The following is a 27,655-nucleotide window of genomic DNA, read 5'->3' as shown; positions in this document are numbered from 1 at the left end:
TTTTGAGCATGTAAAATTAATGTCAGCAGCAATGGCATTTTTAATATAATAACATCATCTAGCATGTTCTACCCACAAGACTCACTTGGGCAGCTCAAACTCTTTAACAAATCTGAGCTTGTGCTGTTACTTGTGTGTTTTGAGGGGGAATGAAATAAACCTTAAACAAACATGGGGTTTTTGAGGGGAAGCAGGATTTAAAACTTGTCTACACTACAGGTAACGCCTGTGCGGGGTGGGATTTCAGATGCCTGGTTACAGACGGCTACTTCTAAGTGCTGGGGGCAGCAGTGTTTCTATTTAAGGCTTCTATTTTAATTCTTTATTATGGAAAATTTCAAACATACACAAAATTTCTGAATGATGAGAGTAATACAATGAAACCACATGGACCCTAAACCTAGCTTCCCCAATTACAAACTTATGGAAAATCTGGTTTCCTCTCTAACTCCCCATTTTCCTTCTCCCCAGTTATTTTCATTTAATCTGTAAATATTTCGGTATTAAATGGCTTTTAAGTATAGTGACATTTATAAAAGAAGACAACCTTTAAAGTAGCAGTCTAACAGAATTTCCTACAACGATGGAGATGTCCTCCATCTGTACTCACCAGCCACATTTGGTTATTGAGCACTTAACGTGTACTGGAGGAAATGAGGAACTGAATTTTAAATTTTATTTAACTAATTTAAATAGCCACATTTAAAGAGCCCATAGCTGTATTAGACAGCACAGCTCTAGAGCAAAATGGTAATTAACGTGAAGGCAGATACTGTGAATCCCTCACTGGGAAGGTAATAAAGACATGAAAAAATAATTGTTGTGCTGACTAGGATGAATTGCAAAATCACTGCAGCAAACATCAGCTGGCTATCTCCTGGTTATATGCAAAACTGACCCAGTATACTGTAATTGAACACTTCCTGTCATGTGTAGGAATTCTGCATTTCCAACTACATGCTACACTATTCTGGTAAAACCTGTAGCAACTTGTCCGTAACTCTTACTGGCTCTTTTAAATTACTACCAAAGTAATTACTGCCATAATTAATATAATTTAAATTGTCCAACAAAAGTGTGAGGCAATCAAAGGACACACCTCTTGGAGACTTTTTTGACTTCCAATGGATCACTCTTCCCCATACCCAGACTAAATTAATCTTAGAGATGAAACTGAAACAATCTCAAGCCCCTTAATTTCCTCACAGAGGTAACAATGTGCTAAATCAGTTCCTTTAATTTTTTGCTATCTTGCTTAAACAACTGCAAATTATAGAAAAAAGAGTAACAAAACCAAAAAAGCACACCAACTATTCTGACACAGGGGAAGCATCTGTCTAATGCTCCCTCCTGACCATTCCTCAGTGGTTCTCTAGAGAGTCAGGTCTAAGCCCAACTCCTAAGGCAGAATACCCAGCCCTGCTGCCCATTCTTGGCTTCCGTCCTTTGGAAATGCAGTCAGGTGGAAGTGAAATTCAATTCTACTTGCTCAGCTCACGCCTCCTCCCTTGCCTTCGCCCTGGCACACGCTGCTGCCTCTGCTGGTGATGCCACCCGCCTTCACCTAACTCACTGCTGGGCCCTCAGGACGGCTCAGCTCGCTCATCACCAGCACTGGGAACCTTCCCCAGCAGCCCCCAGCCCAAGGTTGCTCCTCTCACAGAATTTTTAAGATACATAAACACAAAAGTTCCGTGCTGTGTCATGAGGGTGTAACAGATGTGCCTAATTCCAGTCTATCATATATCCCAGTATTTTGATAAGTCTCTAACTGCCTTAACTGGACAAAGCTGTATTGGACAGCACTGAATTGTCAGGTTCTTTATATCAAATTATAAAGCAGATTACGCAGTCTAACAACCTCCACCCAGATGACTGGTTGCACACATCTACCAAATTAAGTTTTAGAAATTCCTCAGGATTTGTCACATAATCTTATCAGGACACTTTGATAGTTCCTTTCTTCTTTCATAGTAATGTGGAATATCCTAATTTGTGCCATTATTCTGATCAAACAAATTTGAGGTATGCTAGACCCATACACCAGGAAACAGGGTACAATATTTTACATTTCACATCTATAATTCGGGGCCTCCGAGACATCCTATTTGGGAGTATGTTGGCATTTGCTAAAAACTAATAAACACACAAACATTTCTTTGATTCTAACTGCAGAGTTGGCTATAAACCTATATGGTGATATGGGTAATTATACAAACCATCTTATTTCCCACTGAATCTAACAAAAGCTAGCTTCATGCAATCTAAACACTAACATAACCATAATTAGCTTATGGACATTAAAAATGTTTCCTTTTTCTTATCCCAAAACGGCAAAACCCTTTGAAACTTCTTTAGTGTAAGCTGAATGAATAAAGGTATCCTACCATGTTATTTTCAGAACTTACCTTCAAATGCAATGCGTAGTCTTTTATACTCTGCAGTCTGCAATGACTGCCCAAAGGCAAAAATGTTCACCAAGGTTAAAACATGACTTTAGCAATTCAGCTAAATTCTACAAAGAAATCTGTGTAAGAAAAGCACACTCCATAGGTCATAAATCTTACCTTAATTATTCAGTTCAAGCATCATCATTATCTGGAAAGAAAAAATTAGAAAGCTCACCTTAGCCAATGTATATTGAATTTGTTTTTATAATTTTAATAGTAAAAACAAGAATTAAAAGGTGAAAGAAATATCTGACTTCTATTAGCAGCTAGATTCTTAATTTAAAAGGAAAACTATACCTGAAAGCTGTCCATGACCTTTCTCAGCCTAAAAAAAGTTCTAGAATCAAACAGTACACTTTAATCCTAGTTTTTTCAGTTTCTCACCTGCCCTTCCTTCTTTTGTAAGTTTCACAATCAGACAGCTGTAAAATTTTGTTAAGATGAAATGTAAAATGTTTCATTCATTCTTCAAAATTTGCCCCAATTTTTTTTTTTAAAGATTGGCACCTGAGCTAACAACTGTTGCCAATCTTCTTTTTTTCTTCTTCTTTTCCCCAAAGCCCCCCAGGTACATAGTTGTATATTCTAGTTGTAGGTCCTTCTAGTTGTGCTATGTGGGGCGCCACCTCAGTGTGGCCTGATGAGCGGTGCCATGTCCACGGCCAGGATCCAAATTGGCAAAACCCTGGGCCTCCAAAGCGGAGTGAACGAACCCAACCACTCAACCACGGGGCCGGCCCCCAAATTTTGAGTGGCTTAGAATAATCACAGCCTATAGAATAAAATGCAGCTAAGACAAACAAGGAAAAAGACGAGCCACGTGGAGGAGGGACACCAGCACGACACAGGAAGAGTTGGGCTAAGGCCAACGCAGGACATAGTGTGGGGAAGCTTTTGGGCAGCCAAGGCAGAGGGGAAAACTTTCTCGTGACCAAATAGAAGCTGCTCTTGCCAAGGGCCAGGAACGTAGACCCTGGGCAAGCTACTTGACATCCTGAAGCTCCCGGGACAACGAGGACAATAGTACGCATCTCTAGGGCAGTTGGGAAGATTCACTGGGATGTGAACAACACTCACCACAGTGCCACGCTCATTACGGGAGCGCAGAAAGTTTCTGTGGAATGAATGCATGAAGAAGGCTTCACTGGCAGTTTTATGCAAAGGTTTCTTTTATGTCCCTTTCTTAAATCACATTTCACTGAGAGTCTTGAGCAGAACAAAGGAGAGGATTATGCAGGAGACGCTAGGCAGCCAAGGATCCTAGCCCTAAGGATAAATTCAACGTGAAGGCTTCCCAGTGGCGACCGTGCGGAGCTGTGCTAGCCTCTCTCTGGCTAAACCAAAGAGGTCTTCCCAACTCCCCTCCCTTGCTTTTGTAAAGCACAGGGCATTTTTGTGGGACTTAGAAATTTTGCGGGACTTAACTTATAAATTCAACCAATCCAAAAAAGAGACTCTTCAAAATCGTGACTTTTGGGGTTAAAGATAAAATAACAATAACAACGACAACTGCAACAGCTAACACTGACTGAGTCCTGTAAGCCATTTACTCTGCTCCACTGCATTCACTGCTCACAACAAGTCTCTCATTAGCCCTACACTACAAATGAGGACACTGACTCAGAGAGGTTACACACCTTGCTCGAGGTCACAGAGCTAGTAAAAGGTGGGAGTGAGATGTGAATGCAGCCGACTGACTGCTCTAAAGCCCAGCACCTAACCCACTAGGCTCAGCTGCCTTCACAGTGATTTCTGAGGGTTTTCCTGTTGCCCCTGCAGGTATAACGAAAATAAGTAGTTGCAATGGTAAGTCTTTCAACTGCTTGCTTTGTTTCAAGATCTGCACAAAAATGAGTTAACCTGACGGAACTAATAGTATTCAATCCATTGGCAGGTCGTATAAAGCACATCTGAGTGTGCCTAAGTTTTATTAGAGGTTTGATAGTTTAAAGATGTTTGAAATGAACTGTAAATCAAATGTCTGCAGAACTCTGAAGCATCTCCCCAGAGACCTAGCGTTCCATGGAGCGGGCAGGAAAGCAGTTTTTCAACAAGCACCTAGTGAGCGCCTCCTGTGTGCCAGACACTGAGGGTGCAAGCCAGATACTGAGGGTGCAAGCCACACCCAGTCCCTGCCTTGTGGAGCTTGTAGTTGGGGGAGGTGACAAGCCGCACAAAACCCACGTGCCTTACAACTGTGGCAAGGCCTACAACTGAGAGGTATATGGTACAGAGAACAACAATTCACACTCAATCCAAAACCAAAGAACAGCTTAAATAGTGCAGGGGAGTGTGCCCCGCGTCTCCCTCAGCGACAGAGAGATCGATGTGTAAGCCTACGGCTCCCTCAGTCGGGCCCAGGCCCCACGTAAGCATCTCATGGAGCAGCTCAGGGAGCTGCGTGAGTCCAGCCATCAGGGGGACTTCATTTTCATACAACACGATCCTCTAATACAGCCAGCAACTTCACTGGCCACTCAGTTAAAGAAAAAGTGGTCACTTCCAGCCCCCAGGAAAGCTGGGCTGCATTCCACTGTGTTAGTGAGAGTCCTCACACCAGTTTCCAGTGTGCGCTGCTCCAAAGCAATGTCTCAAGGATCATTTCAGCTGCATGCTGTCCTTAGAACGCAGCCTCACCAAGGTCAGATTCCACTGCAGGGAGGTAACTCTGACCCAAGGCAAGCTCAGCAGCAGGAGGAGAAAACTGTGGGAAGAGGGGAGGGAGCTGGAACCAGGAAGTGGGACCAGGCCAGGCCAAGGCCCTGCCAAGGTAGTGTGGCCCATACTGGGAGAGCCCAAGGTAGGCTCAAGCACCTGGAGCCTGGAGAAAAAGAAGAGTGCTGTGCGGATGGCATTGGAGGGAGACGCCCGGAGTGGGCAAGGCCTTAGAAGCCACGAGAAGGATTTCTGCCTATCCCCTCACAGTAATGGGAACCCTGAAATAGCTTCAGCATCGGGCAACCTGATCAGATATGGAGTCCTTCTGTAACTGGCTGCTGTGAGGGGAAGAGGAAGGTGTCAGGCAGAGCTTCCAAGGATGCCCTTACCATCCCTCTCAACTACCTCCGGTGTCAGCTGGCTTTGGGACTGAAAATCACAGCTCTCAGGCCTCATACTTGATCCTGCAGTAAGATACTCCGTGGCTCCATGCTTCACCTCGCTCCCTTTGAACCCCTCCTCTTGCTACCTGGCTAACTGCTGCTCGCCCTTGTAGATGCAGCCAGACCTCGTCTCCCACTGAAGCTCCTGCCCCTGTGCCCCTAACACGTCCTGCACCTGCACGTACCTCTATGCACAGAGGTAATACTGAAATCAGCACACTTACTATGTCTAATAAAAACGAAACATGCTCTCTAAAAAGATACAGCTACATGGAAACGTATTATACCATTATAAAAATGCCCATACTTGGGGGGCCAGCCCCGTGGCCAAGGGGTGAAGTTCGAGCGCTCTGCTTCGGCGGCCCAGGGTTTTGCCAATTCGAATCCTGGGCGCAGATGTGGCACCACTCATCAGGCCATGTTGAGGCGGCGTCCCACATGCCACAACTAGAAGGACCCAGGACTAAAAATGCACAACTATGTACTGGGGGGCTTTGGGAGAAAAAGGAAAAAATAATTTTTAAAAAAATGCCCATACTTTTCCCCTAGTTGTCAATTTTCTAGACTATACCAAAAAATACATCCCCATACTATTCTAAAACCATCTTTTCTCAAAAAGAAAGAAAATGAAAATTCGCGAGATTGTTCACAGTAGGGCGAATGGAAATGACCTGAATGCCTAATTGGGGGATGCTGTGCACACCTTCAGGAGACACAGAGACGTGGGACTGTAGAAATACACTGTTGAGTGGTAAACCCAAATAGTATGCACACCATGATCACACCAGGTAAAAGTTTACAATTTTATATTAAAGTGTACAAGAAAACTTAAAATGATCAATACCAAGTTCAATCTTCAAAGTTCTGATTTGGTTGCAAAGTCATAATTTCTTTTTAATATCAAAAGCATTTTTTAAAGTTTCATTTTCATTTAAAGCCTAGCTTGATTGACTGATGCAATTAAAATGAAATGGAAACGATTTTCTTTTAAATTTTCTTCAAATACTGCTGTCCACCAGACCTCAAGGATAATCGCTTCCTAAATTTTTCTGTAAGTCAGATTACATTAAAAAAAAACTCAGTATGACACTAAAAACACAAGCAACGAATGAAAAAATAGATAAACTGAACTTCATCAAAGTAAAAAACTTTTTTTTTAAAGATTGGCACCTGGGCTAACAACTGTTGCCAATCTTCTTTTTTTTTAATGGCATGGCACCTGGGCTAACAACTGTTGCCAATCCTTTTTTTTTTTCCTGCTTTATCTCCCCAACCCCCCCCTGTACACAGTTGTATATCTTAGTTGCATGTCCTTCTAGTTGTGGGATGTGGGACGCCGCCTCAACGTGGCCTGACGAGCGGTGCCATGTCCGCGCCCAGGATCCGAACCCTGGGCTGCCGCAGCAGAGTGCGCGAACTTATCCACTCAGCCACGGAGCCGGCCCCAAAGTAAAAATCTTTCGTGCTTCAAAGGACACTGTCAAGAAAGTGAAAAGACAACCCACAGAATGGGAGAAAATACTTGCAAACCATACATCTGATAAAGGACTTATATCGAGAATATATAAAGAACTCTTACAACTCATCAATAAAATAAACAACCCAATTTAAAAATGGGCAAAAATGGTCAACATCATTAGCCAGTAGGGAAATGCAAATCAAAACTACAATGAGATACCTCTTCACACCCACTAGGATGGCTATAACCAAAAAGACAAACAAGTGTTGATGAAGATGTGGAGAAACTGGCACCCTCATTCACTGTTGGTGGGTAAAATGGGGCAATGATAATGGAAAACAACCTGGCAGTTCCTCAAAAAGTTAGCACAACCAGAAGGACCTACAACTACGTACTGGGGGGGCTTTGGGGAGAAGAAGGAAAATAAAAAAGACTGGCAACAGCTGTTAGCTCAGGTGCCAATCTAAAATGAAAAGTTAAACATAGAGTTACCATATGACCCAGCAATTCCTCTGTTAGGTATATACCTAAGAGAAATGAAAACATATGTCCACACAAAAACTTGTACATGAATATGCATAGCAGCATTATTGATAATAGCCAAAAAGTGGAAACAACTCAAATGTCCATCAACTGGTGAACAGATAAACAAAATGTGCCATATCCACACACAAGGGAAGATCAATCAGCCATAAAAAGGAGTGAAGTACTGATAGAGCACAGATGAACATCAAAAACATTCTAAGCAAGAGCCACATACAAAAGCTCGCATATTATATGATTCCATTTATATGAAATGTTCAGAATAGGCAAATCCGTAGAAAGTAGATTCGTGGTTCCAGAGAAGGGGCAGGGAGAGGTAAATGGGGAGTGACTGCTAATGGGTACTGGGTTTCTCTGGGGGTGGGGGAAGTGATAAAAATATTCTGGAATTAGTAGTGCACAACTTTGTGAATATACTAAAAACCACTGAACTGTATAGATCTGAAAGAGTGAATTTTATGGTATGTGAGTTACATCTAAAGAATTCAGATATTTATAGATACACACACACACATAAATATATATAGCCTAAGAATTAGCAGTAAGACCCCAAAATTAGATTTACATAGAACCACAAATGATCTCCTTGTGCCTTCAGCAGTGTCCCTTTAAATAAACCAGGTACAGCCCAGTAGATCCTACCTGAGGATTACAGTACCATGTGCTGGCACCCACGTATGTTGTCTATGGCACACACTAACCTGAATGGGCAGTTGGATAAGTAGTCACTGGCAGGAAAGAAAATGAACCATGTTTTCAGCAGATACCTCAAAACTAAAGAGAAAAGAGAACACTGCGTATCAACGCCTTCCTGTTCCTAACACTATCTGCCAGCTTTTCTACTGTATACTTTCATTGCACCACCAATTGTTTAGGGACAGTTTATCAGCAGTACCCTTTTCTCTGGCCCTCTCCAAACCCCTGCTGGCTTCCAAAGCCGACCACTACAATAAACCATGGGGAAGGCACAGCCAAGCATGGAAAATATAAATCTCTAACAGGAATGTTTGTATGGATTAAAGGTAGACATTTTTTATTGATGATGGATCTAATTGCCTCCATGCTTACAGATAACTAAACTGTTTATTTCTTCATTATATAAGGTTTTATTATATAAGGTTTTGAGCATGGCATTCAAAAAGATATCCAACCCTACTTTACAAGCCTTCCCCAATTATATCCCTACGACTCACCATGCCCACACCCATCAAAGGCATTTACTGTCCAGCCTTTGCTCAGGCCCTTATGGTGGCCTGAGAGGCTCCTCCCTACACCTCAACAGCTAAGAAAAGCCTAGCTATCCAAAGGCCTAGTTCCCATCACCTCACCCAAGAAGCCTTCTATGGCCACCCCCAGAAACCTAACCTTCCTCTCTTCTTCACTCTCATAATCATTTCCACGTCTATTACAGCTCTCACTCACCTAGGCTCTCACCACCGTCAGCTGCGTAGGTGTCTATTTCCTAACTACAATGTCAGCTCCCTGGGAGGGGCACACAACACCTAATTCGATCCATTCATTTGTCCTTTTTTGTTCTATAATATCTTGTACCAAACTTGACAAATGGTGAGGAACCAAATAAATCCTAAACTAAGAACAAAGAGTAAATTACTTCCCCCTTTAGTCTTGTTATTCTATTCTTATTTTTCTGTTTGTATTTTAGGCACTTACAATGCTTTGTTTCTCTATTCAATCAGCTCTTCCCCCATTCTATTTTTGGGGTCTATTACAATGTGTGGGAAGGGACAAAAAAATTGATTCTTACTTGCAAGTCTAAGGAGAAAACCACTTTAAAATAAGTACTATGGACTACCACAGGGAGCTGGGAAATGGTGAAAACAACATTCCTCTAATAAGCCGCCACAGGGAGAGTGGGCTGGGTTTCTAAACTGCTTTTCTCAAAATTTCAAATTTTGAAACACTTACTCTGTAACCCCCTGACTACAGTTCTCACTTCCAAAACCTCAAATTGAATTTATCACTCCTGGTTTAAATTCAGGAACAGATTTTTTTTTCAAAATCACACGGTCCTTTTGCATTTACCCCAAGTATCCTAACTAGAGACATACCACTTAACTGCATTTCATTTCATAGCTTGAGAAACTGAGACTCAAAGACACTAACCAAGGGAAAAAAAAGCATGGATAATCTTTAAATTATTTCTATTTTCGCTTGAGCTGTATTTATTTCCTTATATCTTAATATCAGCGTGTCTCACTTAGCCTAATTAGTTCCACTCTGTTTCCAGTCTTCCTGGTTGTCTCGCTGAAGTGTATGAGTAAAAAGCAAGTCAAGGAAGTCATTAAGTCTCATGGGTGCTATTTCTACAAGAAGTCAACAACAAAAAAAGAAAGAATTAAGCAAAGTACCATAGGAAGAGACCAGCTTGGAAGCACAACTTGTCAGGTGAAATAAATTATCTAGTTGACCACTGAGCACTGTCCCACAGAAAGACAACTAGAGATGGAGAACACTGTCAATGAAACTACACTGTCACGATGTCAGAGCAGCTCGCCCTATTTAAAGAACCCATTTCAATAAGTATACTTTTTTGAAGATGAGTCATCTAATTAAACTTTTAAGAAATATATACTCTCAGTTTTGCTTAAAACAGGGCACCTCTGTAGTTAAGTACACTAGTTAATCATTAATAGTGGTGGAGAGAGTGGGAAAGGAGGAGAGAGGAGAAAAAACAGATTTGGTTAAGGAACTAAACCTTCTTAAACCACTCTGAAAGTATAGAGCAGCATGACCCAACAGAACTTTCTGCAATGATGGAAATGTTTTCCATCTGTGCTGTCCAATACACTAGTTACTAAGCACATGTGGCTACTGAGCACTTGAAATGTGGCTGGTCCAAGTAAGGAACTGAATTTTTAACTTTAATTCGTTTAAATTTCAACTGCTACATGAGTACTGTACTGGGCAGCGCAGGTATAGAACGCGCTTAATTGGGAGGCCATGAAGGAGCTGCAGGGGGAAAATGCACCTCCTAGAATCTCAGGTACAATAAGGATGAGTGTATGGGTGGAAGTGTGTGGGCTTCAGCTGTTCTCTGGAAGGAGTAAAAAAGGTTTCACCAGATTCTTAAAGGAATATGGACCTCAAGAAATGGTCGATACATGTCCACATCATTCATATGTTACGGGTGATCCCTTTGTGTGGTTCATGACACCCTCGAGACTTTCATCTTTACGTGGCAGCACTATTTCCCGCCTCTCCCTCACCTGTGAGACTTCATTAATATTACACTTTGACCACAAACTGTGAGGGTTCAGTGAACACATTTACTCACGGGAAACTGCTAATCCTGGAAGTGAGGATAACATTTTGTTCTTTCTTTTGTTTTATGAGGCCCTTAAAAGGAACAAGCATAAATCTACCTGTAATAAGAAACTCACCTGTAAAAGGCACTTAAAATGCATGACAATAATAAAAAGAAGGGGGACAGTTTAAGGTTGCACTTTGGGGGACAGAATTAAAATGCAAAACGGATAAAGGTCACAAGATAGGAATCCTGGGAATTACAGCTAGGTATTTTAGGAAGAAGAATGCATTGTGAAAGAAATGAATTTGAATATACATGGTAGAAAAATATACTGAAGCAGCAAAACACAAATTAAATATGACCTGCAACGATCTGCTGTAACTTAAGGGAGCATTGGTCTGACCCCTCTCTTCAAGTTCAGTAAGAAACCAGGCGTCTTTTATTTGGAGCAGAAAAGGGTAAGGGCTGGAGAACTCACACAGAACTCAGGAGAGAGCTAGTATGCAAACATGGCCCAGGAGGCATGGAGCCACAGCAAAGGAGAACTTCTTGGCTACTAGAGAAAGTAAGAGGAGTGGGGATTTCCCAAAACGATGTATTTCAAGAAGACAGCTCTATGTTTGGTATATAGGACTCAACTAGATTAGAAGCTCCCATTCTGCAGGGAAGTTGTCACCAGGTCAAAATGAGAAGAAATGTAAGAGAACTGCAGGTAGCTTTCCAGAAAGTTCATCTCATCCCACTTTTCCATCAACAATGCCCCAGTTTGCCCCCACCAAGGTACTGAAACTGACTGCTTACAAAAAGCGTTCCAAGCTCAAACTTACTCTGCCATCACTACCCATTTCACCTCTATGTCTGATCAACTCTCCATGCCGCCCACTACACCCAGGCTCCAAACCCCTCCATCCTCATGAAGGTCAGCAGAAGTCACCAAAGACCTCCTAATAGCCAATCCAAGGGCTTCTCCTCAGCCCTCGTCTAAATGCCCTAAGGTACACGCAACCCTCAAGTAAATAAAGACAAGACTGCTTCTCTTAGGACTTCACTGTGTATGCTTCTAGAAAACACCCTCATGGCTGACTAATGTCCACACTGGAGGCCCACCCAGTAGAGAGTGAATTCTCTCAGATACAGCCATTTGCCTGGATGTACAGGACATAAAATCTCAGAAGGGTACTCAAGGCATTTTTTTTAAACAAATAAAGTAATGGAGGCCCAACTGGGAAAGGGTCTTGCAAAGTATCACACCTCTAGCTGGAGGCAGAGGTGGGACCTTCAAGTCTTAGTCCGGACTTGGCTACCATTACTGCCTCTACTAGGTCTAAACAGCCAGGCAGTGACCGTGAAAATGCCTCCTACTTAATCGTCCATAAAACAACTCTGACAATAGGTTCCACTTCCTCTCTCCCTCACTCTTAGCTTTCTGCAACCTAGATGGCTCCCTTTTCTAACAAGCTCTTAAAGTAGGTATATCACAAGGTTGAAGCCCTTACCTCTTCCCAAACCATATCTTTCTGAGATAAAACCCAGTGATTGCTAAACTAAAGTCCACCACTGCCCTGCCACTCCTTGGGGGCCAGACAAGAATTCCAATCCCTTTTATAATATGTTCATCTGGCATCCTGATGGCAGTTCAAATTCAACATATCTCAACCCAAGCTATTTTCCTCATTTCCAAAAGCTGTCTCCTGTCTTCCCCACTTTATTCACCCACACAAGAAACGTGTTCACTTCCCTCCCTACCTATTGCCATTGTCTTGTTTGTTCAAATAACAAATGCTATGACCATAGTAACATTAGCCACTGCTGCTTACTAAACATCTACTAAGTATCTGGCACAAGGCACCTTCAAATCACCTGCAAGTTGGACACTATCATCCATATTTTATAGATCAATAAATACAAGTTTACAAAGATTAAATAACTTCCCCCGGTCCAACTAAACAGGGCGGGTCAAACCTGTTTCCTTTACTCCCACCAAAGGACAGAAAAGGTATAAGAAATCTACAAAGCCAAAAAGTACAAGAGAGAACAACTCTTGACGGTAGATGAGAAATGGCAACAATATTGAAAAGATGGAAAGCAAATGGTCCAGCAGTGACAAACCGAAGGGACAAGAAACCTAACTCGGGAGAAGTGGCTCACAATGAGAAAGCCAATTCCCACCACAGACCTGGAGAGGCACAGGCCCTAGAGAGCACACAGGCACTGGATGCTTACTGAGCCAGGCCAGCCCAGGCTGAGAGCACAAGGGTTTCTCCAAAAGACCCCATGACCACCGCCCCTGCACCCGGTGGCCCCTTCCTCCACCAGCAGACTGACTTCCTAAAGCGTGTGCAACAGAAAATGGGGATGAAATACTACAGACAACAGGGAGGAGGGGGGTCATGGGAAAGTCTGCACAGGAAACAGAGGCAGGGCAGGCTTTTTTAAATTTCTGAGGGAACCACACAGATACTGGACGTTTACAGGACACCGGGCAAACTGGCGCTCGAGGGAGTTCACAGTTTCAACATTAGATCGCACCACATTCCTTTCGATGACATCCTATCTTTGCGAAGCTGGCTTTTCCAGGCCTGATGTAATAAAAGTCAAGGACTGTGCAAACATTAATGTGGAACAGGATGAGGGTGGCAGCTGTTTGCTCCAATGGAACTCATTCCAGAAAATGCTCTGCATTCCCCAACGTGTGGTCCTCAAGCGGTTCTTTGTTCTGTTCTAACTTCCAACTAAACCATGTATGTTTTCAGGTGTTTATCTAATCACTGCTCTGACTGAATATGCGAGCATGAAACTGCACAGACTCGAGCAGTCACTTAGCTATATACTGTAGCCCAGTGAGTTCTCACGTTTTGAACTTGTTCAATCATTTAAACACTCTACTTGTTAGGGTTCTCCAGAGCAAATTCTACAAATAGAAATCTGTAAGGCTTTTTTCAGGCTTATCTAACACTGATAACACAACCACTCTTATGAGAACTAATCTTCTGCAAGCTATCAGCCTCTGCACCCAAAAACCTAATCCAATTCACAAGAACTTGGAATTAAAACAGTGCTGTTTACACTGAACTAACAGTTCAGTTCGTTAGTTTACGCTGCTCTGCTATCCTCCACACTTGGGTAATGAATGTAGCCACAGAATGAATGTATCAAGTTGTTCCATACTGTTTCTCCATCCCCCTCAAACAACAGCATACATTTGCAAGGCGTCAGGCCTCCGACAAAAGTCGAGTCTGCGTCCAGATTTCCGGCTATGAAATGAGCCGGGTTTGGTGAAGCCGAATGTGAAGCCTCCACTGCCTGCTTCACTTTTATATTTCTTCCAAAATACGTAACTCTCTTTCTCTCGACCCCATGCTGACCTAGCTGTTACCTTGCTTACATTCCTTTGCATCTAGTCCTCCTCTCTGCGTTCATGATAAGCAACGGCATTCTAAACCCTGTACCCACCATGGTCAAAAACTAACAAAAAGGGAAGGAGGAGGGTGAAAGGGGTGATTAGGCACATGTGTGTGGTGATGGATTGTACTTAGTCTGTGGGTGGTGAACAATGTAATCTACACAGAAATCGAAATATATAACGATGTACACCTGAAATTTATATAATGTTATAAACCAAAGCTACCGCAATAAAAACAAATTAACAGAAAGTAGTCCAGAATGTGGAAATACCCAGAGCTCAACTTCACAACATGTACAATATCAAGATTCACCTTGGGAAACAGAGATTTCTCCTCCAAGTTATCCACGGAGCCCAGGCAGCCCCAGGCTCCCTGGCACGCTCCCTGGGGACTGCCTCCAGCCCAGACAGCCAGGCCCCCCTCCACCTACACACCTGGGTCCCCCAGGTCTCCTCCCTCAGGTCTCCTGACCTTTTATTTGCATCACAGCTTTCCAAACTCCCTGAGGCATTTTGTGAATTCACCCCCCACCAGAAAAATCCTTATTAAACGCTCTCTGTGATGACCTACTTAGTCACAAGCCCTATTTTCTTGTCCTTGGTTTTGACTAACCAATTTATTACCTAGTTAGCTTTCAAGTGAGACGTGTTTCATTCTAACACACACTCACTCACACTCACTCACACACACACACACACACACACACACACACACACTGCTATTTGGCTTATTTCCTCCTGCTGCTTAACCAGCAAATTGCCTGGGGCAGAGCTACTTGGAAGCCAATAATTTGATGTCTCTACTTAGCGTCGTATAATCTCATAGATTTTAAAGTACAACCGTCTTATTATACAAAGAAAGAAATGTGGTGACCTAACTTGGCCAGAGTAGCAAGCCAACTACAGACTGAGCAAGACTCCTTGAGGCCAGTGGATGTTCTTCCTGCATCAATTCTTCTTGACGCTTCCCAGAATAAAACTCCTCCAGTAAGGAAAGAACACACATCCCTTTGTTAGATCTCATGCGACAGCAATCCTTTTTAGGTGTACAATTTAGCACCCTATACCCTCTAGCAGACAACTCCTGATAAGAGGCAGAGAAATCCACTCGTTAAAAAAAGAACACGACGTGGGGCTGGCCCCGTGGCCGAGTGGTTAAGTTCGCGCACTCCGCTGCAGGTGGCCCAGTGTTTTGTTGGTTCGAATCCTGGGCGCGGACATGGCACTGCTCATCAAACCACGCTGAGGCAGCGTCCCACATGCCACAAGTGGAAGGACCCACAACGAAGAATATACAACTATGTACCAGGGGGCTTTGGGGAGAAAAAGGAAAAATAAAAAAAAAAATCTTTAAAAAAAAAAAAAAGAACACAGCATCCATCAGGATAAGTCAAAAAGCCAAGCTACCCACAAAAGGTGCCATGTTGACGGCATGAATAACACTTTCAGGGCAATTCCTAAAGAGAGCCAACCCTTTTTGATTCCTCCTCTCAATCACTCCCTCCCAAAGTTCACCCAATAGTTACATCTGCCACCAGAATGAAGCAGTACATATACTGAAGGGCCTAGTCTTTGGCATGGTGAAAACAGGCCGGAAAATGCCAGAAAGACAAGAAAATGATGCAAAAGTCATTAAAAAAATTTCATCATTTATTTCTTTTCTTTTTTGTTTTTTTAAAAGATTTTACTTTTCCTTTTTCTCCCCAAGAGCCCCGGTACATGGCTGTGTAATTCCAGTTGTGGGTCCTTCCAGTTGTGGCATGTGGGACACCACCTCAGCGTGGCCTGACAAGTGGTGCCACGTCCGCACCCAGGATTCCAACCAGCGAAACCCTGGGCCACCGAAGCGGAGCACACGAACTTAACCACTCAGCCACAGGGCCGGCCCTCATCATTTATTTCTTGATTTCAATAATAAAATGTACGCATGACTATTGTCTATTGAAGCTAAATTTAAGGAAGAATTTTATGCTTAACAAGAATGGCTTCTCGATTTGATTCTTGTAGAGTCACATGTGGTCAACCTACAAAGCTATCACAAACACACCAACTTTTCCCCACTTCACTTACGTCTGCCCACAGTAAATGCCATGATACAGGTCCCAGTGTGTGGGTGTGGAGCTGTTTTGTTTTTTTAATGACACCTGGCCCCTGATTTTGAGTAGCCAGGACGATAAATTTTGTTCTAGGAAAAAGTGGGAACCTGATCTTATGATTATGATTAGACTACAAGCTTCGGGGAGGTGGGGGCTCCCTCCTGCCCTTCCTATCACCAGCACCTTCATATCAGTGCCTGACAGGCTCCTCAGAAAATGCGGTTGACAAATGGAATAATACAGAAATCAAACTCCCAAAGTCTACTTCAACGGCTCTGAATGACTCTCAAGTACTCTCTGACACTTTTGCCTTAAAAAAAAAAAAAGAAAGAAAGAAAAAAGATTCTGTAATCAGAAATTATTTGCTCACTTCTTCGTCTTTCAAATGAACGAATATGCGTCTTTGTCAAGGGAGTCCCGTCCCCGTCCCCCCCCCCCCCCCCCCCCCCCCCGCTCTTTCTTAAAATGACAAGGAGGTATCCTAAATGGGAAGATGGCCTCACATTTGAAGAACTACAGAGGAGCTGAAACAGACTGCTGTAAAGCAGGGTTTCTCAACCCCGGCACCAGCGACAGTTTGGGCCAGACAACTCTGTCGTATGGGACTTGTCCTGTATGTGGTAGAAATGTTGAGCAGCTTCTCTGGCCTCTACCCACCAGATGCCAGCCGCACTCCCTCTCAGGTGTGAACCAATGCCTGCAGACATTGTCAAACGTTCCCCAGTTGAGAACTACCACTCTCAACTCACACAGGCCTCGTGGAATCCTGGCGGCCCTCTCGCCACCTGTTTGATCATGGGCAACATCTAACTCTCCTACGCCCCAGCAAATTCCTCATCTGTAAAATGGAGCTAATACCACAGAAATGCTGTGAGAATTCAACGAAATGATACATGTACAGGATTTACATGCACACAACATCCAGTGCCAGAGCGGCTGCCCAAGAATTGGTAAGAAATGACAGGAGGCTAAAAATTAAGCTCTACAACCAAAGGAACCTATCTTTAGGCCCCCAGAGTACCGCAGTCTAGACGGAAGAAGCAGCTGAGATAGAAAGAAACGAAGAGTAGACACAGGTTGGAAAAGAGGGACTAGCACTGAAGTATTTCCCAAGTATTTCTCCAAGAACCCAGCTCGGAGTCAAGGCCAATGATGTTCAACTTCGTTTTCCTCGGGTTACTCTAACCTCACAAATGAGAGACCAAAAATATCCCCAAATCACAAAACTCTCCAAAATAAATAAGTCAACATGCCAGAAACTTCTTAATATAAACAAGGGGAATTTACTACAATGTCTACACAAAAATAAAAAAGCAACAGACTGCCAAACCATTGTCCTAGATTTGGGAATCTCAATAAGTTACTGAGAGTCCTAGACAAATAGTGATGATGACCTCAACATTAGCTTTAAAAGACAAACTAAGAACAGACTTCTTAAAAGTCCCTGACTGAACAGTTCTGAATTTCCTTCATCTCTACAGCCTTGTCTAACGAACAGCTTTTGAGATTACAGGAAATTTAGGGATTTTTCTATTACAATGGTGCCAGAGACAGAAAGACAAACATGTAAAAAAAAATTTCAGTTTTTCAAAAGCAAACTCTGTCTATTATCAGGACGCTGAAATTCTACAAAAAGATATAGTCACGTGACAATTTGGAAACTAGCAGAAAAATCATTCCTCAAAAGAACCGTGGTCACGGGATGTGTCATCACTTAAAAAGAAAAAACAGCAACAAAACCAACTAATACCTCCACAGCCCTTTGGTCTGCACTTTAAATTCTCATCTTGCCTCTACGTACTAAGTTGGAAGAAAGAAAGGAACACGATTCTGAAACCTTAGCCAGAGTTGGAATCAGATAATGCCCCAAACCGCCTCCAGCCCCTAGGAGTGGCTTTACATTCCAAACTCCTCACCTGAGTGGTCACAACATAGTGGCAAATGCTCACCTGGGCAGCAGGTCAGAGGTCGCCAAAATCAAACTGCGTGAGCGCCTTCGCCTTCTCGACATTAACCATTCGAGGCTAGGGTTTGGTTTGGGTGGGCTGGGGGCGTGCCGGTGTGCCCCCGGGTGACGGGTGTTTCTCCGTGTGCATTTCTCCGTGTGCGTGTGTGTTTCCCGGGGTGTTTGTGTGTATGTGTCTCTCTCCCCGGGTGTTTGGGTGTGTGTGGGTCCCCAGGTGTTCTTGGATCTCTTTCCCAGGGGGGTCGCGTGCCCCGGGGTGTTTGTGGATCTCCCTTTCTCCAGGTGTGTGTGTGTCTGTCCCCGTGTGTGTATCCCCAGGATGTCTGGGCGTCTCTCGCGTATTTGGGTGTGTGTCCCCCTCCCCGGGTGTGTGGATGCGGGAACCCCTCTTTCCTCCTGCGTCAGTCAATACGAGGCAGCGAACAACAAGCTGTTCCCCCTCCCGCGCAGGCCTCGTGCCCCCCGCCCCAGCTGCTGGAGGCCCAGCCGCCCCCGGGGCCCGCACGCCTCCCTCCAGGCCCTGACGCCCGCGCCCCCCGCCCTGGTCCCCGGCCGACTCCGACGGGAGTCCGCGCCCCGCTCACCTCGCGGCCACACGGAAGACGCCGGGGAGCTCCGGGCCAGCCCGGACGGGTGCAGGGAGGAAAGAGAGAGGGTTGAGGACTCGGCGGGCAGAAGACGGCGGCGGCAGCAACGCAGCGCTGCCAGGGCGCGACTCCACTTGCTGCCGTCCAGCACCGAGGAAACAACATGGCGACGGGCCGGGGCGGGGCCCGGGGCAGCGGGGCGGGGCCTAGGCGGTGGAGCCCAGGGCGGCGGGGCGGGGCCCTTGGGAGGCGGAGTCTCGAGGTCGCGGTCCGCCGCGCCCTCACCCGCTCCCTGACCCCCTGTCCGCCTTCAATAAAGCACGGTATTTCTTGGGGTTGGCGATTCCTGCTGTCCTCTGCCTTCGTTCCGGAGAGAGACAGCACGAAATAATAGTTTTCCTTAAAAGTTTACGTAAAGTGGAAATAAACAGGTCGCATAAGCACAATCACAGATTGTCGTGATGACGATGAGAAAACGAATGTGCAAAGGACAAACGGGTAAACGAAAAATGAAAACAGCTGTGATATTGTGAAATAACAGGAATTTCTTTTAATTTAAATTTTCTCCTTAATCTTGCTAAATACTGCCTCTGTCATCTCTAAATATGAAGCAATAGCGGGAAAAGGCGGTATTGAGGAAGCTCTTCTTAATTCCTCTCTGTATATGGGGTCCAGCGCATGGGTCTTACAAGATACAGGCCCCTGGAGACGGGAGGGACTTTTAGTGACCTCTCAATATATTTTGTGGGTTAGATTTAGTTTTATTTTCCAAGAGAAGCATCTCAGTGTTATGATTTGCTGGGCCCGCAATCACTAAATAATCTCCTGCTCTTTAGGGAGTCATTTTCAGGTAAAGCATCTAATGTAGTCTTTTCATTCCGCTCTAGAAAGGTTATATTTGAAAGAGTTTCTCACAAGTGTAAGAGACAATTTTAGAACACTAGTGAAAATGAGGCATAAATGAGTAATAAAGAGTGAGTTCTAGTCTGAGCTTCAATGAATTTTTCTTTTATAGAAAAAAACCTATTTTTTATCCATGCAGGATACTTCTCCTGGGAAATATGAGTAAAGGTTTATGAAATACAAATCTGTTGAAAATAGGGAGGGGGAGAAATATTCATTCCTTTATTTTAAAACACATAATAATTAAAATTATGCAATAAAACATATAAGAACATTAGAGTTAATTTGCCAAAAGAAAAAAATACATAAAGTGTCATGTACTAAATTGCCACAAACAATCCACAGAGTCACTAAGGAAATGCTACCTAAAAATCGTATGTCGTAATCATAGTCAAGGAGTGATGGAATAGGAATTTATCTCTGCAACTGCTAATACCAGCCAGTTATTAACGAGTGCTCTTATGGAATTATTCTATCTTGACTTAAAGTGGTAAGCCTTAAGAAATCCAAAAGTTTTCAAAAAAGTGTTCTCAGAAGATCCTACAATTGATTCTTAGGCTGTTCCAAAACATAAATGAGGCAGACAAACATATCAGAGTGTAGCTTATAGTCAGCACTTGAATAAAGAATGAGGAAAGGTACTTTTTCTGAAATAACTATTACTTGGACACTAGCCAACTGACACACGAATATTTGTATATTCTGGTCCCTTCCACTATTCACTTCTTTACCTAATTGATTTGACAATGCAAGAGGAGTGTGGGTCACAAGATTTTTCCCTGGAAGGGGAGTTTGGGAGATTTTTGTTGTTGGATGTGTGTGGTTAGCAAGCTGACACAAGTTAGATAGATGGTCTCTCTCTCTCTCTTGCTCCACGAACTTGTTTACTGACAAAAAACATTGAAGAACTGACCTAGTTTGACTCCCTTCAACTAATTAGAATTTTCGTCTTTATATTCTATAAACTTGTATTGCATCACTCATGGAGGAAAAAGAGGTCAAAGTTGCTAGGTATTAAAGATTCTGTTACCAGAAACCAGGCAAGGAAAGGGTTAATGAAAATCTGATCCATAACTAAACATAGTCTGTCAAATGTTTTCCAGACAAGAAGAAAACTAAATGTGCTATTTTTCGGAAGTTGATGTCCTCAGTTTTGCAGATGTTGCCATCCTACCAACACGGTTGCAGCAGGACCCTTGTAAACTGCTCCAGCTCTAAGTGTCCAAAAGTTCCCCTGCACCTGTTATGTAATGGCATGTTGCATTGAGTCCCTTATGTAATGGCATTGAACTCGTTATGTAAGGCCTGCACATGCACCCTGATTAGGCCCAGTTGTTACACAGTTGTAACATATCCTCTGCAAAGTCTCCAGCGGCAGTAAGCTGGGGGGCACTGCTTTGGGAGCGATCCCCAGTGCTCTCCATTGCTTGTGCAAGCAATAAACCTTTTTTATTCACCCACTTCAGCCTTGGTTGTGCTTTTCAGCTCTGCACACACCAACAGGTGGACCTGTTGAGTTCAATTACAATTCCTTCCCTTAAATGACACCAACTTATTACTATGAGCACTGGGAGTTAATACCCCATTTCGAGTTGGAGTCTGAAAGAAATCACCTCTGGTATCTCTGAAGAAAAGCTACAAGTAACAGGGCCCCAGATGCAGGTGTAATAAATACTGATTATAATTAAATTGATTATACTTTTCACATACAAGGAAAAACACAGAACTCAGTGGTAGGCAATTTGACCATTAAATAACATCTAAACAATCAGAAATTTGGTATTTTTCCCAAGTCATTGGCCAAAATAAGAGATTTGTTCACCATATTGCATAGATGTTCTTATATAGCTGTGCTAAGAAAGGAGAAAAGCATAAAAAGTAATTCAAAATCCATTATATTTGGCTTTAAAGTCAGAGTGAAAATAGATAATAAATAATGTTAAGTGAAAAAGAACATTAACAAATAGTATATGGAGGAAAATCCCAATTTGGTGAAGGAAATACTTTTTATAATATATAACTTTTCAATATGTATTGAAATATTTATTTAATATATTTATTTATATGTGTTTATATATTTATATAATATATACATTTTCAATATTTCAAGCCAATGTCACACTCTTCCAGTTTGTCTTGAAACTAAATTCAGCATGTTTCCTACACTAATACAGAAATTTTTTTTCTTTTTGCTGAGGAAGATTCACCCTGAGCTAAGATCTGTTGTCAATCTTCCTTTTACTTTTTTGCTTGAGGAAGATTAGCCCTGAGCTAACATCTGTGCCAATCTTTCTCTATTTTGTATGTAATTTGCCAACACAGCATGGCTAACAAGTGGTGTAGGTCTGCGCCCAGGATCTGAACCCACGAACGTAGGCCACCGAAGCAGAGCATATCAAACTTAGCCGCTACGCCATGGGGCCAGCCCCCCAGAACTTTTGATCCTGATCCTTAAGTCAGATAAAATCTCAATATATGAGGAAATACCAGAAATCTGATTTCTTCACTGCTTATCTTAAAAAGTAGTGAATCAAGAAAAAGGAAATAGTAGCATCACCCTTAATCTATATATCGTCAGTGAGAAAATTTCAGAATTTGCTATCTTCAGGTTGATGTGATCAAATGGAAAGTCTGACCCACAATCATGATAGAACATATATTCTTTCATGGGTCCCATGAATTCTGTCCAGTGGCTGATATTGAATGAGCACCTGGATGTCATAAGCCACCGACATGCTTCCTTCTATCAGCCTGCCCACTGTCAGAAGAGATAGAGCATGGGAGTCAGGAGTCAACACACCTGGCACCTCCCCAGTTAGTGAGTAACCACCACACCAGCCCAAACCCTTCCAATGCCTGCAGCATAGACACACATCTACTCTCTCCCTCCCCTTGAGTGGTTTTAAGATTTGCAGAAAAGGAAAAGTCATTTCATACTTATACTTATACAAATACATACAAATATATAGTGTATTTGTTAATACAAATAAATACATAGTGAGTACGCACACTATGCCAGGAACTGAGAATATAGAGATAGACAAGACGCAGGAGAAATTCAGGGGGTGTCCCCAGGCACCTTCCCTACATTTTTGCTCCCATCCACCAGCTGTGTTTATATCATGACCTTACCTTGTTGAATAAAATCAATTCAGTCCCTTTCCTAGGACAGCTCAGAAGAGTGGAGGAGACATTCAATAAGCAACTAAACAAATGTACAGTTACAAGTTGGATTAAGGGGCTGGAAGGAAATAAACAAGAAGCAGTTGGTGGGAATACAAGGTAATGGTACCGGAGAAGGCAAGAATGAGGAGGTGACTCATGCTGAGCCCTAAAGATGAGTAAGCAGGGGCCAGCCTGGTGGCGCAGCGGTAAAGTTCGCATGTTCCGCTTCTTGGCGGTCCAGGGTTCTCTGGTTCGGATCCCGAGTGCGGACATGGCACAACTTGGCAAGCCATGCTTGGTAGGCATCCCACATAGAAAGTAGAGGAAGATGGGCATGGATGTTAGCTCAGGGCATAGAAAGTAGAGGAAGATGGGCATGGATGTTAGCTCAGGGCCAGTCTTCCTCGGCAAAAAGAGGAGGATTGGCAGCAGTTAGCTCAGGGCTAATCTTCCTCAAAAAAAAAAAAAAAAAACAGATGAGCAAGGAGCAGTGGGAAGGGCTGTGGAAAAGCAGTTCACCAAGAACCTCACACATAGCAGCACTCAACAAAATTCTGAATAAAGAAAAGATGCAAACTATTATAAAATCATCGTAATTGATGAAAAAACTGAAATTATAATTGTTTCTCTAGCCAAAATTAGATGTAATGTATTCTCTTAAAATAATAAGCGCATGTTGAATATGCTGCTCACACTCTCAACATAGCTTAACTCGAGTAATTACAGATGGCAGAATTAACAGGCATTAGAATTCAGGAATGAAGTGGGGAATTTGATACATTTGCTGATTTCCTGATGAATGTGACTCATAAACTGAATTTCACCTTTAAAGGCAGCAGAAGGAAAATTCCAGGCATGCCATGGTTACATTACATAAAAAGGTATATTTGTGTGTGTTTGTGTAGGTGTTTGTGCATATGAGTGTTTATTAAAAAAAGAATGAAAAGCAATCAAGAAAATCAAGACAGTTGAACTGTTAGGGCAGCAAGATTCTGGGAATTTTGATTTAAATTTTGAATTCCATGTTACAATATTCTTCTAAGCAATAAGTGGAAATTTTTTAATGAAGTGATTTTAAGCAACCTTTAGAAATACTTTGTATGGCATCCGAATGTAATCCTTGCCTTAGGCTATAATGGTTAGGGCAAGACAAAAATCTAGTTATTTCAGCAACTCCTTCTTTCAGACAGAAACTCTCCAAATCCACACAGACACATCTAAAACTTTGTGCTGCTCCTAGAACTCAGGACAGTAATGCTGAAGTGTTGCTCTTCCTGCCTCCCTGTTGCCATGTGTCTGAGTACACAATGCCCATTAACAGCTTTCTTGAACTTTTCGGTGTAAGAGCTGAGACCACTATCGCGCTCACATAACCAGCTTCTTATCCTCTCATCTCCTCCCATCATCCTCATCCATGCAGGCATAAATAATCCAAGCTGGTGCAGGCTCCAGGCTACAGCACTAGCGAGGCTCAGCCTAAACTCAATCTCTGATTGGATGAAAGTGATAAATCCCTGATACCTATCTGCCTAACAGAGGACAGAGAGAACCCCCAGTGGTGGAAGACATTATCTGAAGCATTTATGTTTCATTTATACACAATGTCCAGCATGCAACAAAAAATATGAGACATGCGAAGAGGCAGCAAAAAGCGACTACTAATCAAGAGAAAACAAAATGATAGAATTTAATGTCATGACAATTTGGATGTATCTCAGGAATGCAAGAATAGTTTAACATCAACAGTTTAAAGGGAAAAAAACATACAATCAACTTAATAGATGAAGAAAAAAACGCATTCAATAAAATTCAACACCCATCCGTGATAAACAATCTCAGCAAACCAGGAACAGAAGGGAAATTCCTTAACCTCTTAAAGAATATCTACTAAAATCCTCTACCAAGAGTCATTCTTTTGTTTTTTGTTTTTTTTTTTTTTTTTGAGGAAGATTAGCCCTGAGCTAACATCTGCTCCCAATCCTCCTCTTTTTGCTGAGGAAGACTGGTCCTGAGCTAACATCCATGCCCATCTTCCTCTACTTTCTATGTGGGATGCCTACCACAGCATGGCTTGCTAAGCAGTGCCATGTCCAGACCCGGGATCCGAACCGGTGAACTCTGGGCCGCCAAAGCAGAACATGTGCACTTCACCGCTGCGCCACTGGGCTGGGTCCCCAGACATCATTCTTAATAGTTACAATCTATAAGCGTGCCCTTTAAAACAGGAAAAAGATAAGGATGTCTTCTGCAACCCCTCTCTTCAACATTGCACTGGAGGTCCTAGCACACAGAAGTGAAAGAAAACAAGTATGAGGATTGCCAAGGGAGAAACAAAACTGTATTAAACACAGACGATATGCTTAGAAAATCCAAAGGACTCTACAGAAAACTTATCATTCAAAGAGCTTAACAAGGTGGCTTGCTGTAGACTGAATGTATGTGTCCCCTCAAAATCCTAACCCCCAATGTGATGGTATCAGGAGGCGGGGCCTTTGGGAGGGGATTAAGTGATGAGGGCAGAGCCTTCATGATAGGATTAGTGCTCTTATAAAAGAGATCTCACAGAGTTCCTTTACCCCTTCTACCGCCTGAAGACTCAGTGAAAAGAGGACCATCCATGAACCTGGGAGTGGGCTCTCCCCAGACAGTGAATCTGCCCGCGCCTTGATCTTGGACTTCCAGCCTCCAGAACAGTGAGAAATTTCTGTTGTTTACAAGCCACCCAGTCTATGATATTTTGTTATGGCAACCCAAATGGACTAAGACAGTAGCTAGATAAAAAAATGGTTAACAAAAATAAATTTCATTTATACAACCAACAAACATAGGATATATAAATCAAAAAAGATACCAGTTTCAATAACAAAGTTATAAAATATTAGGAATAAATCTAACAAGAGAAATGTGAAGACCTTCATGGAGAAAATTAAATGTGGTGCCTGAAAGGACTAAAACTGTGCTGTCTAATATAGTAGCCACTAGCTACATGTGGTTACTTAAATTGAAATATAAATCAATTAAATTAAATAGCATTCAGGATTCGGTTCCCTAATCAGAGTAGCCTCATTTTCAGTGCTCAATAGCCAACCCACTAGACAGTGTAGATATAGAATATTTCCATCATCACAGAAAATTCTATTGGACATCACTGGACTAGAATATGTCCATTCGTCTCATAAATTCTTAATTGGAATACAATTATGTATACTACACTGCTTATGTTCTACCCCCATAAAGGGAAGCATGACTTACTGAGAAATACACATTAGGAGTTGTAAGGTTTTCTTATCTTCTGAGAGTTCTGGGGATTATTTGCCTTTTTGGGGGGGCGGGGGAATGGGTTTTGCTTAGCATCTGAAGGCCGTTCTGATGGTTAGGTAGCCAACTATTTTGTGAGTCTTTTCATTATAAAAGCCCCAAAGGCCAGATACTTATAGATACTTGCTCTTACAAAATCCTGGCAACAAGGATACAGGCACGACACACAAGACTGGCCAATCAGATACTCTCTTTGAAGATCTGAGTCTTTGGCAAGCAACACAGAGATGCTGGAAGAGCTCAGAGTTCATTCTGGCAGGAGTAGTGGTGGCCTCTGGTATCTAGTGACCACAAATGTGCCAGTGGGGATGAGGCCAGTGGCAGTATCTAATACCTAGTAGTGACAGCACCTTAAGCAGGCCGTTCATGTTCTCAATTCCTGCTGTTCCTGCCCACTGTTCAAACTCAGTACTCTCCCCTTGCCTCTAAGAGCTACCCAACATCTTCCCAAGAAATTCTTTTTTTTTTTTTTTGAGGAAGACCAGCCCTGAGCTAACATCTGTACCCATCTTCCTCTACTTTATATGTGGGATGCCTGCCACAGCATGGCTTGCCAAGCAGTGCCATGTCCGCACCTGGGATCTGAACTGGCGAACCCAGGGCCACCAAAGTGGAACATGTGAACCTGACTGCTGCACCACCAGGCCAGCCCCAGAAATTCCTTTTCTAAGTTAGAAGCAGTTGATATCTTTATCTGCAACTACAAACACTGAATGGTACAAAGTTAGAATGTGTCTTATAGATCATCTAGTGCAAGCTTACTGTGATTCATAATATAAATGCAGGTAAATGGAATTACACTTCTCAACACTTTTGTATTAGTCAGCTTAGGCTAAGCTGTGCTGTGGTAAAAAAAAAAAAAAAAAAAAAAAGAGCCCTCAAAATCTCAGTGGCTTACAAAAATAAAGATTTCTCACCTTAATGTCTCTTATGAGTCAGCTGTGGTTCCATTCCATGTCACCTTCCCTCTGGGCGCAAGCTGATGAACCTGAGCTCACGAAACAGCCCCTGTCTACTATATTGCAGGTCTCGTTGGTTGAGAGAAAAGAGACCAAAATAATACCCCTGCTGGCTCTTAAAGCTTCCTCCAAGGAGCGACAGTCATCATTTCCTCCCATGTGTCATTGGCTAAAACAAATCACACATTGGGATGTACAGTCCTTCTAAAGAGGGGCCCTGTAAGTCACATGGCAAATCTGATTTGAGTGGTGTGGTGTTCTAGAATTGTCCTACTGGTTGGGTCATCAAATATTTGAACAATAATACAATCTGACACAACTTTTATGACTCAGGGCTTTGTTTCATTAATTTGGTAAGTTTCAAATTCCATAACATGAATGAAATAAATTTATTTGGAATAAATTATTTTTCTGGAGATTGGGTTTGAAACATTAAC

The 27,655-nt window shown here is 42.7% G+C and overlaps 1 protein-coding gene across 4 annotated transcripts in view; it reads right to left on the bottom strand.

Moving 5' to 3' along the window:
- The window catches only part of RAB9A (RAB9A, member RAS oncogene family), a 29,007-nt gene extending 1,707 nt beyond the window's left edge, over window positions 1–27,300 (bottom strand). Inside the window, exons 1-3 of one of the 4 annotated variants that reach the window (XM_070502440.1) lie at window positions 18,871–19,012; window positions 2,568–2,598; window positions 2,409–2,454 (exon numbers count right to left, since the gene is read on the bottom strand). The gene's annotated coding sequence lies outside the window, so the exon portion shown is untranslated. Of the gene's footprint in view, window positions 1–2,408; window positions 2,455–2,567; window positions 2,599–8,254; window positions 8,328–18,870; window positions 19,013–27,176 lie in introns of those variants that run through there. The other 3 variants (XR_011499698.1, XM_070502439.1, XM_014832795.3) reach the window with 3 other exon arrangements.
- Window positions 27,301–27,655: the final 355 nt, after the last annotated feature.

The sequence above is a fragment of the Equus asinus genome, chromosome X (genome assembly GCF_041296235.1).
Source record: "Equus asinus isolate D_3611 breed Donkey chromosome X, EquAss-T2T_v2, whole genome shotgun sequence".
Taxonomy (NCBI): domain Eukaryota; kingdom Metazoa; phylum Chordata; class Mammalia; order Perissodactyla; family Equidae; genus Equus; species Equus asinus.
Note: the sequence above shows the minus strand (reverse complement) of the source record. Positions and strands in the feature narration are given on the sequence as shown.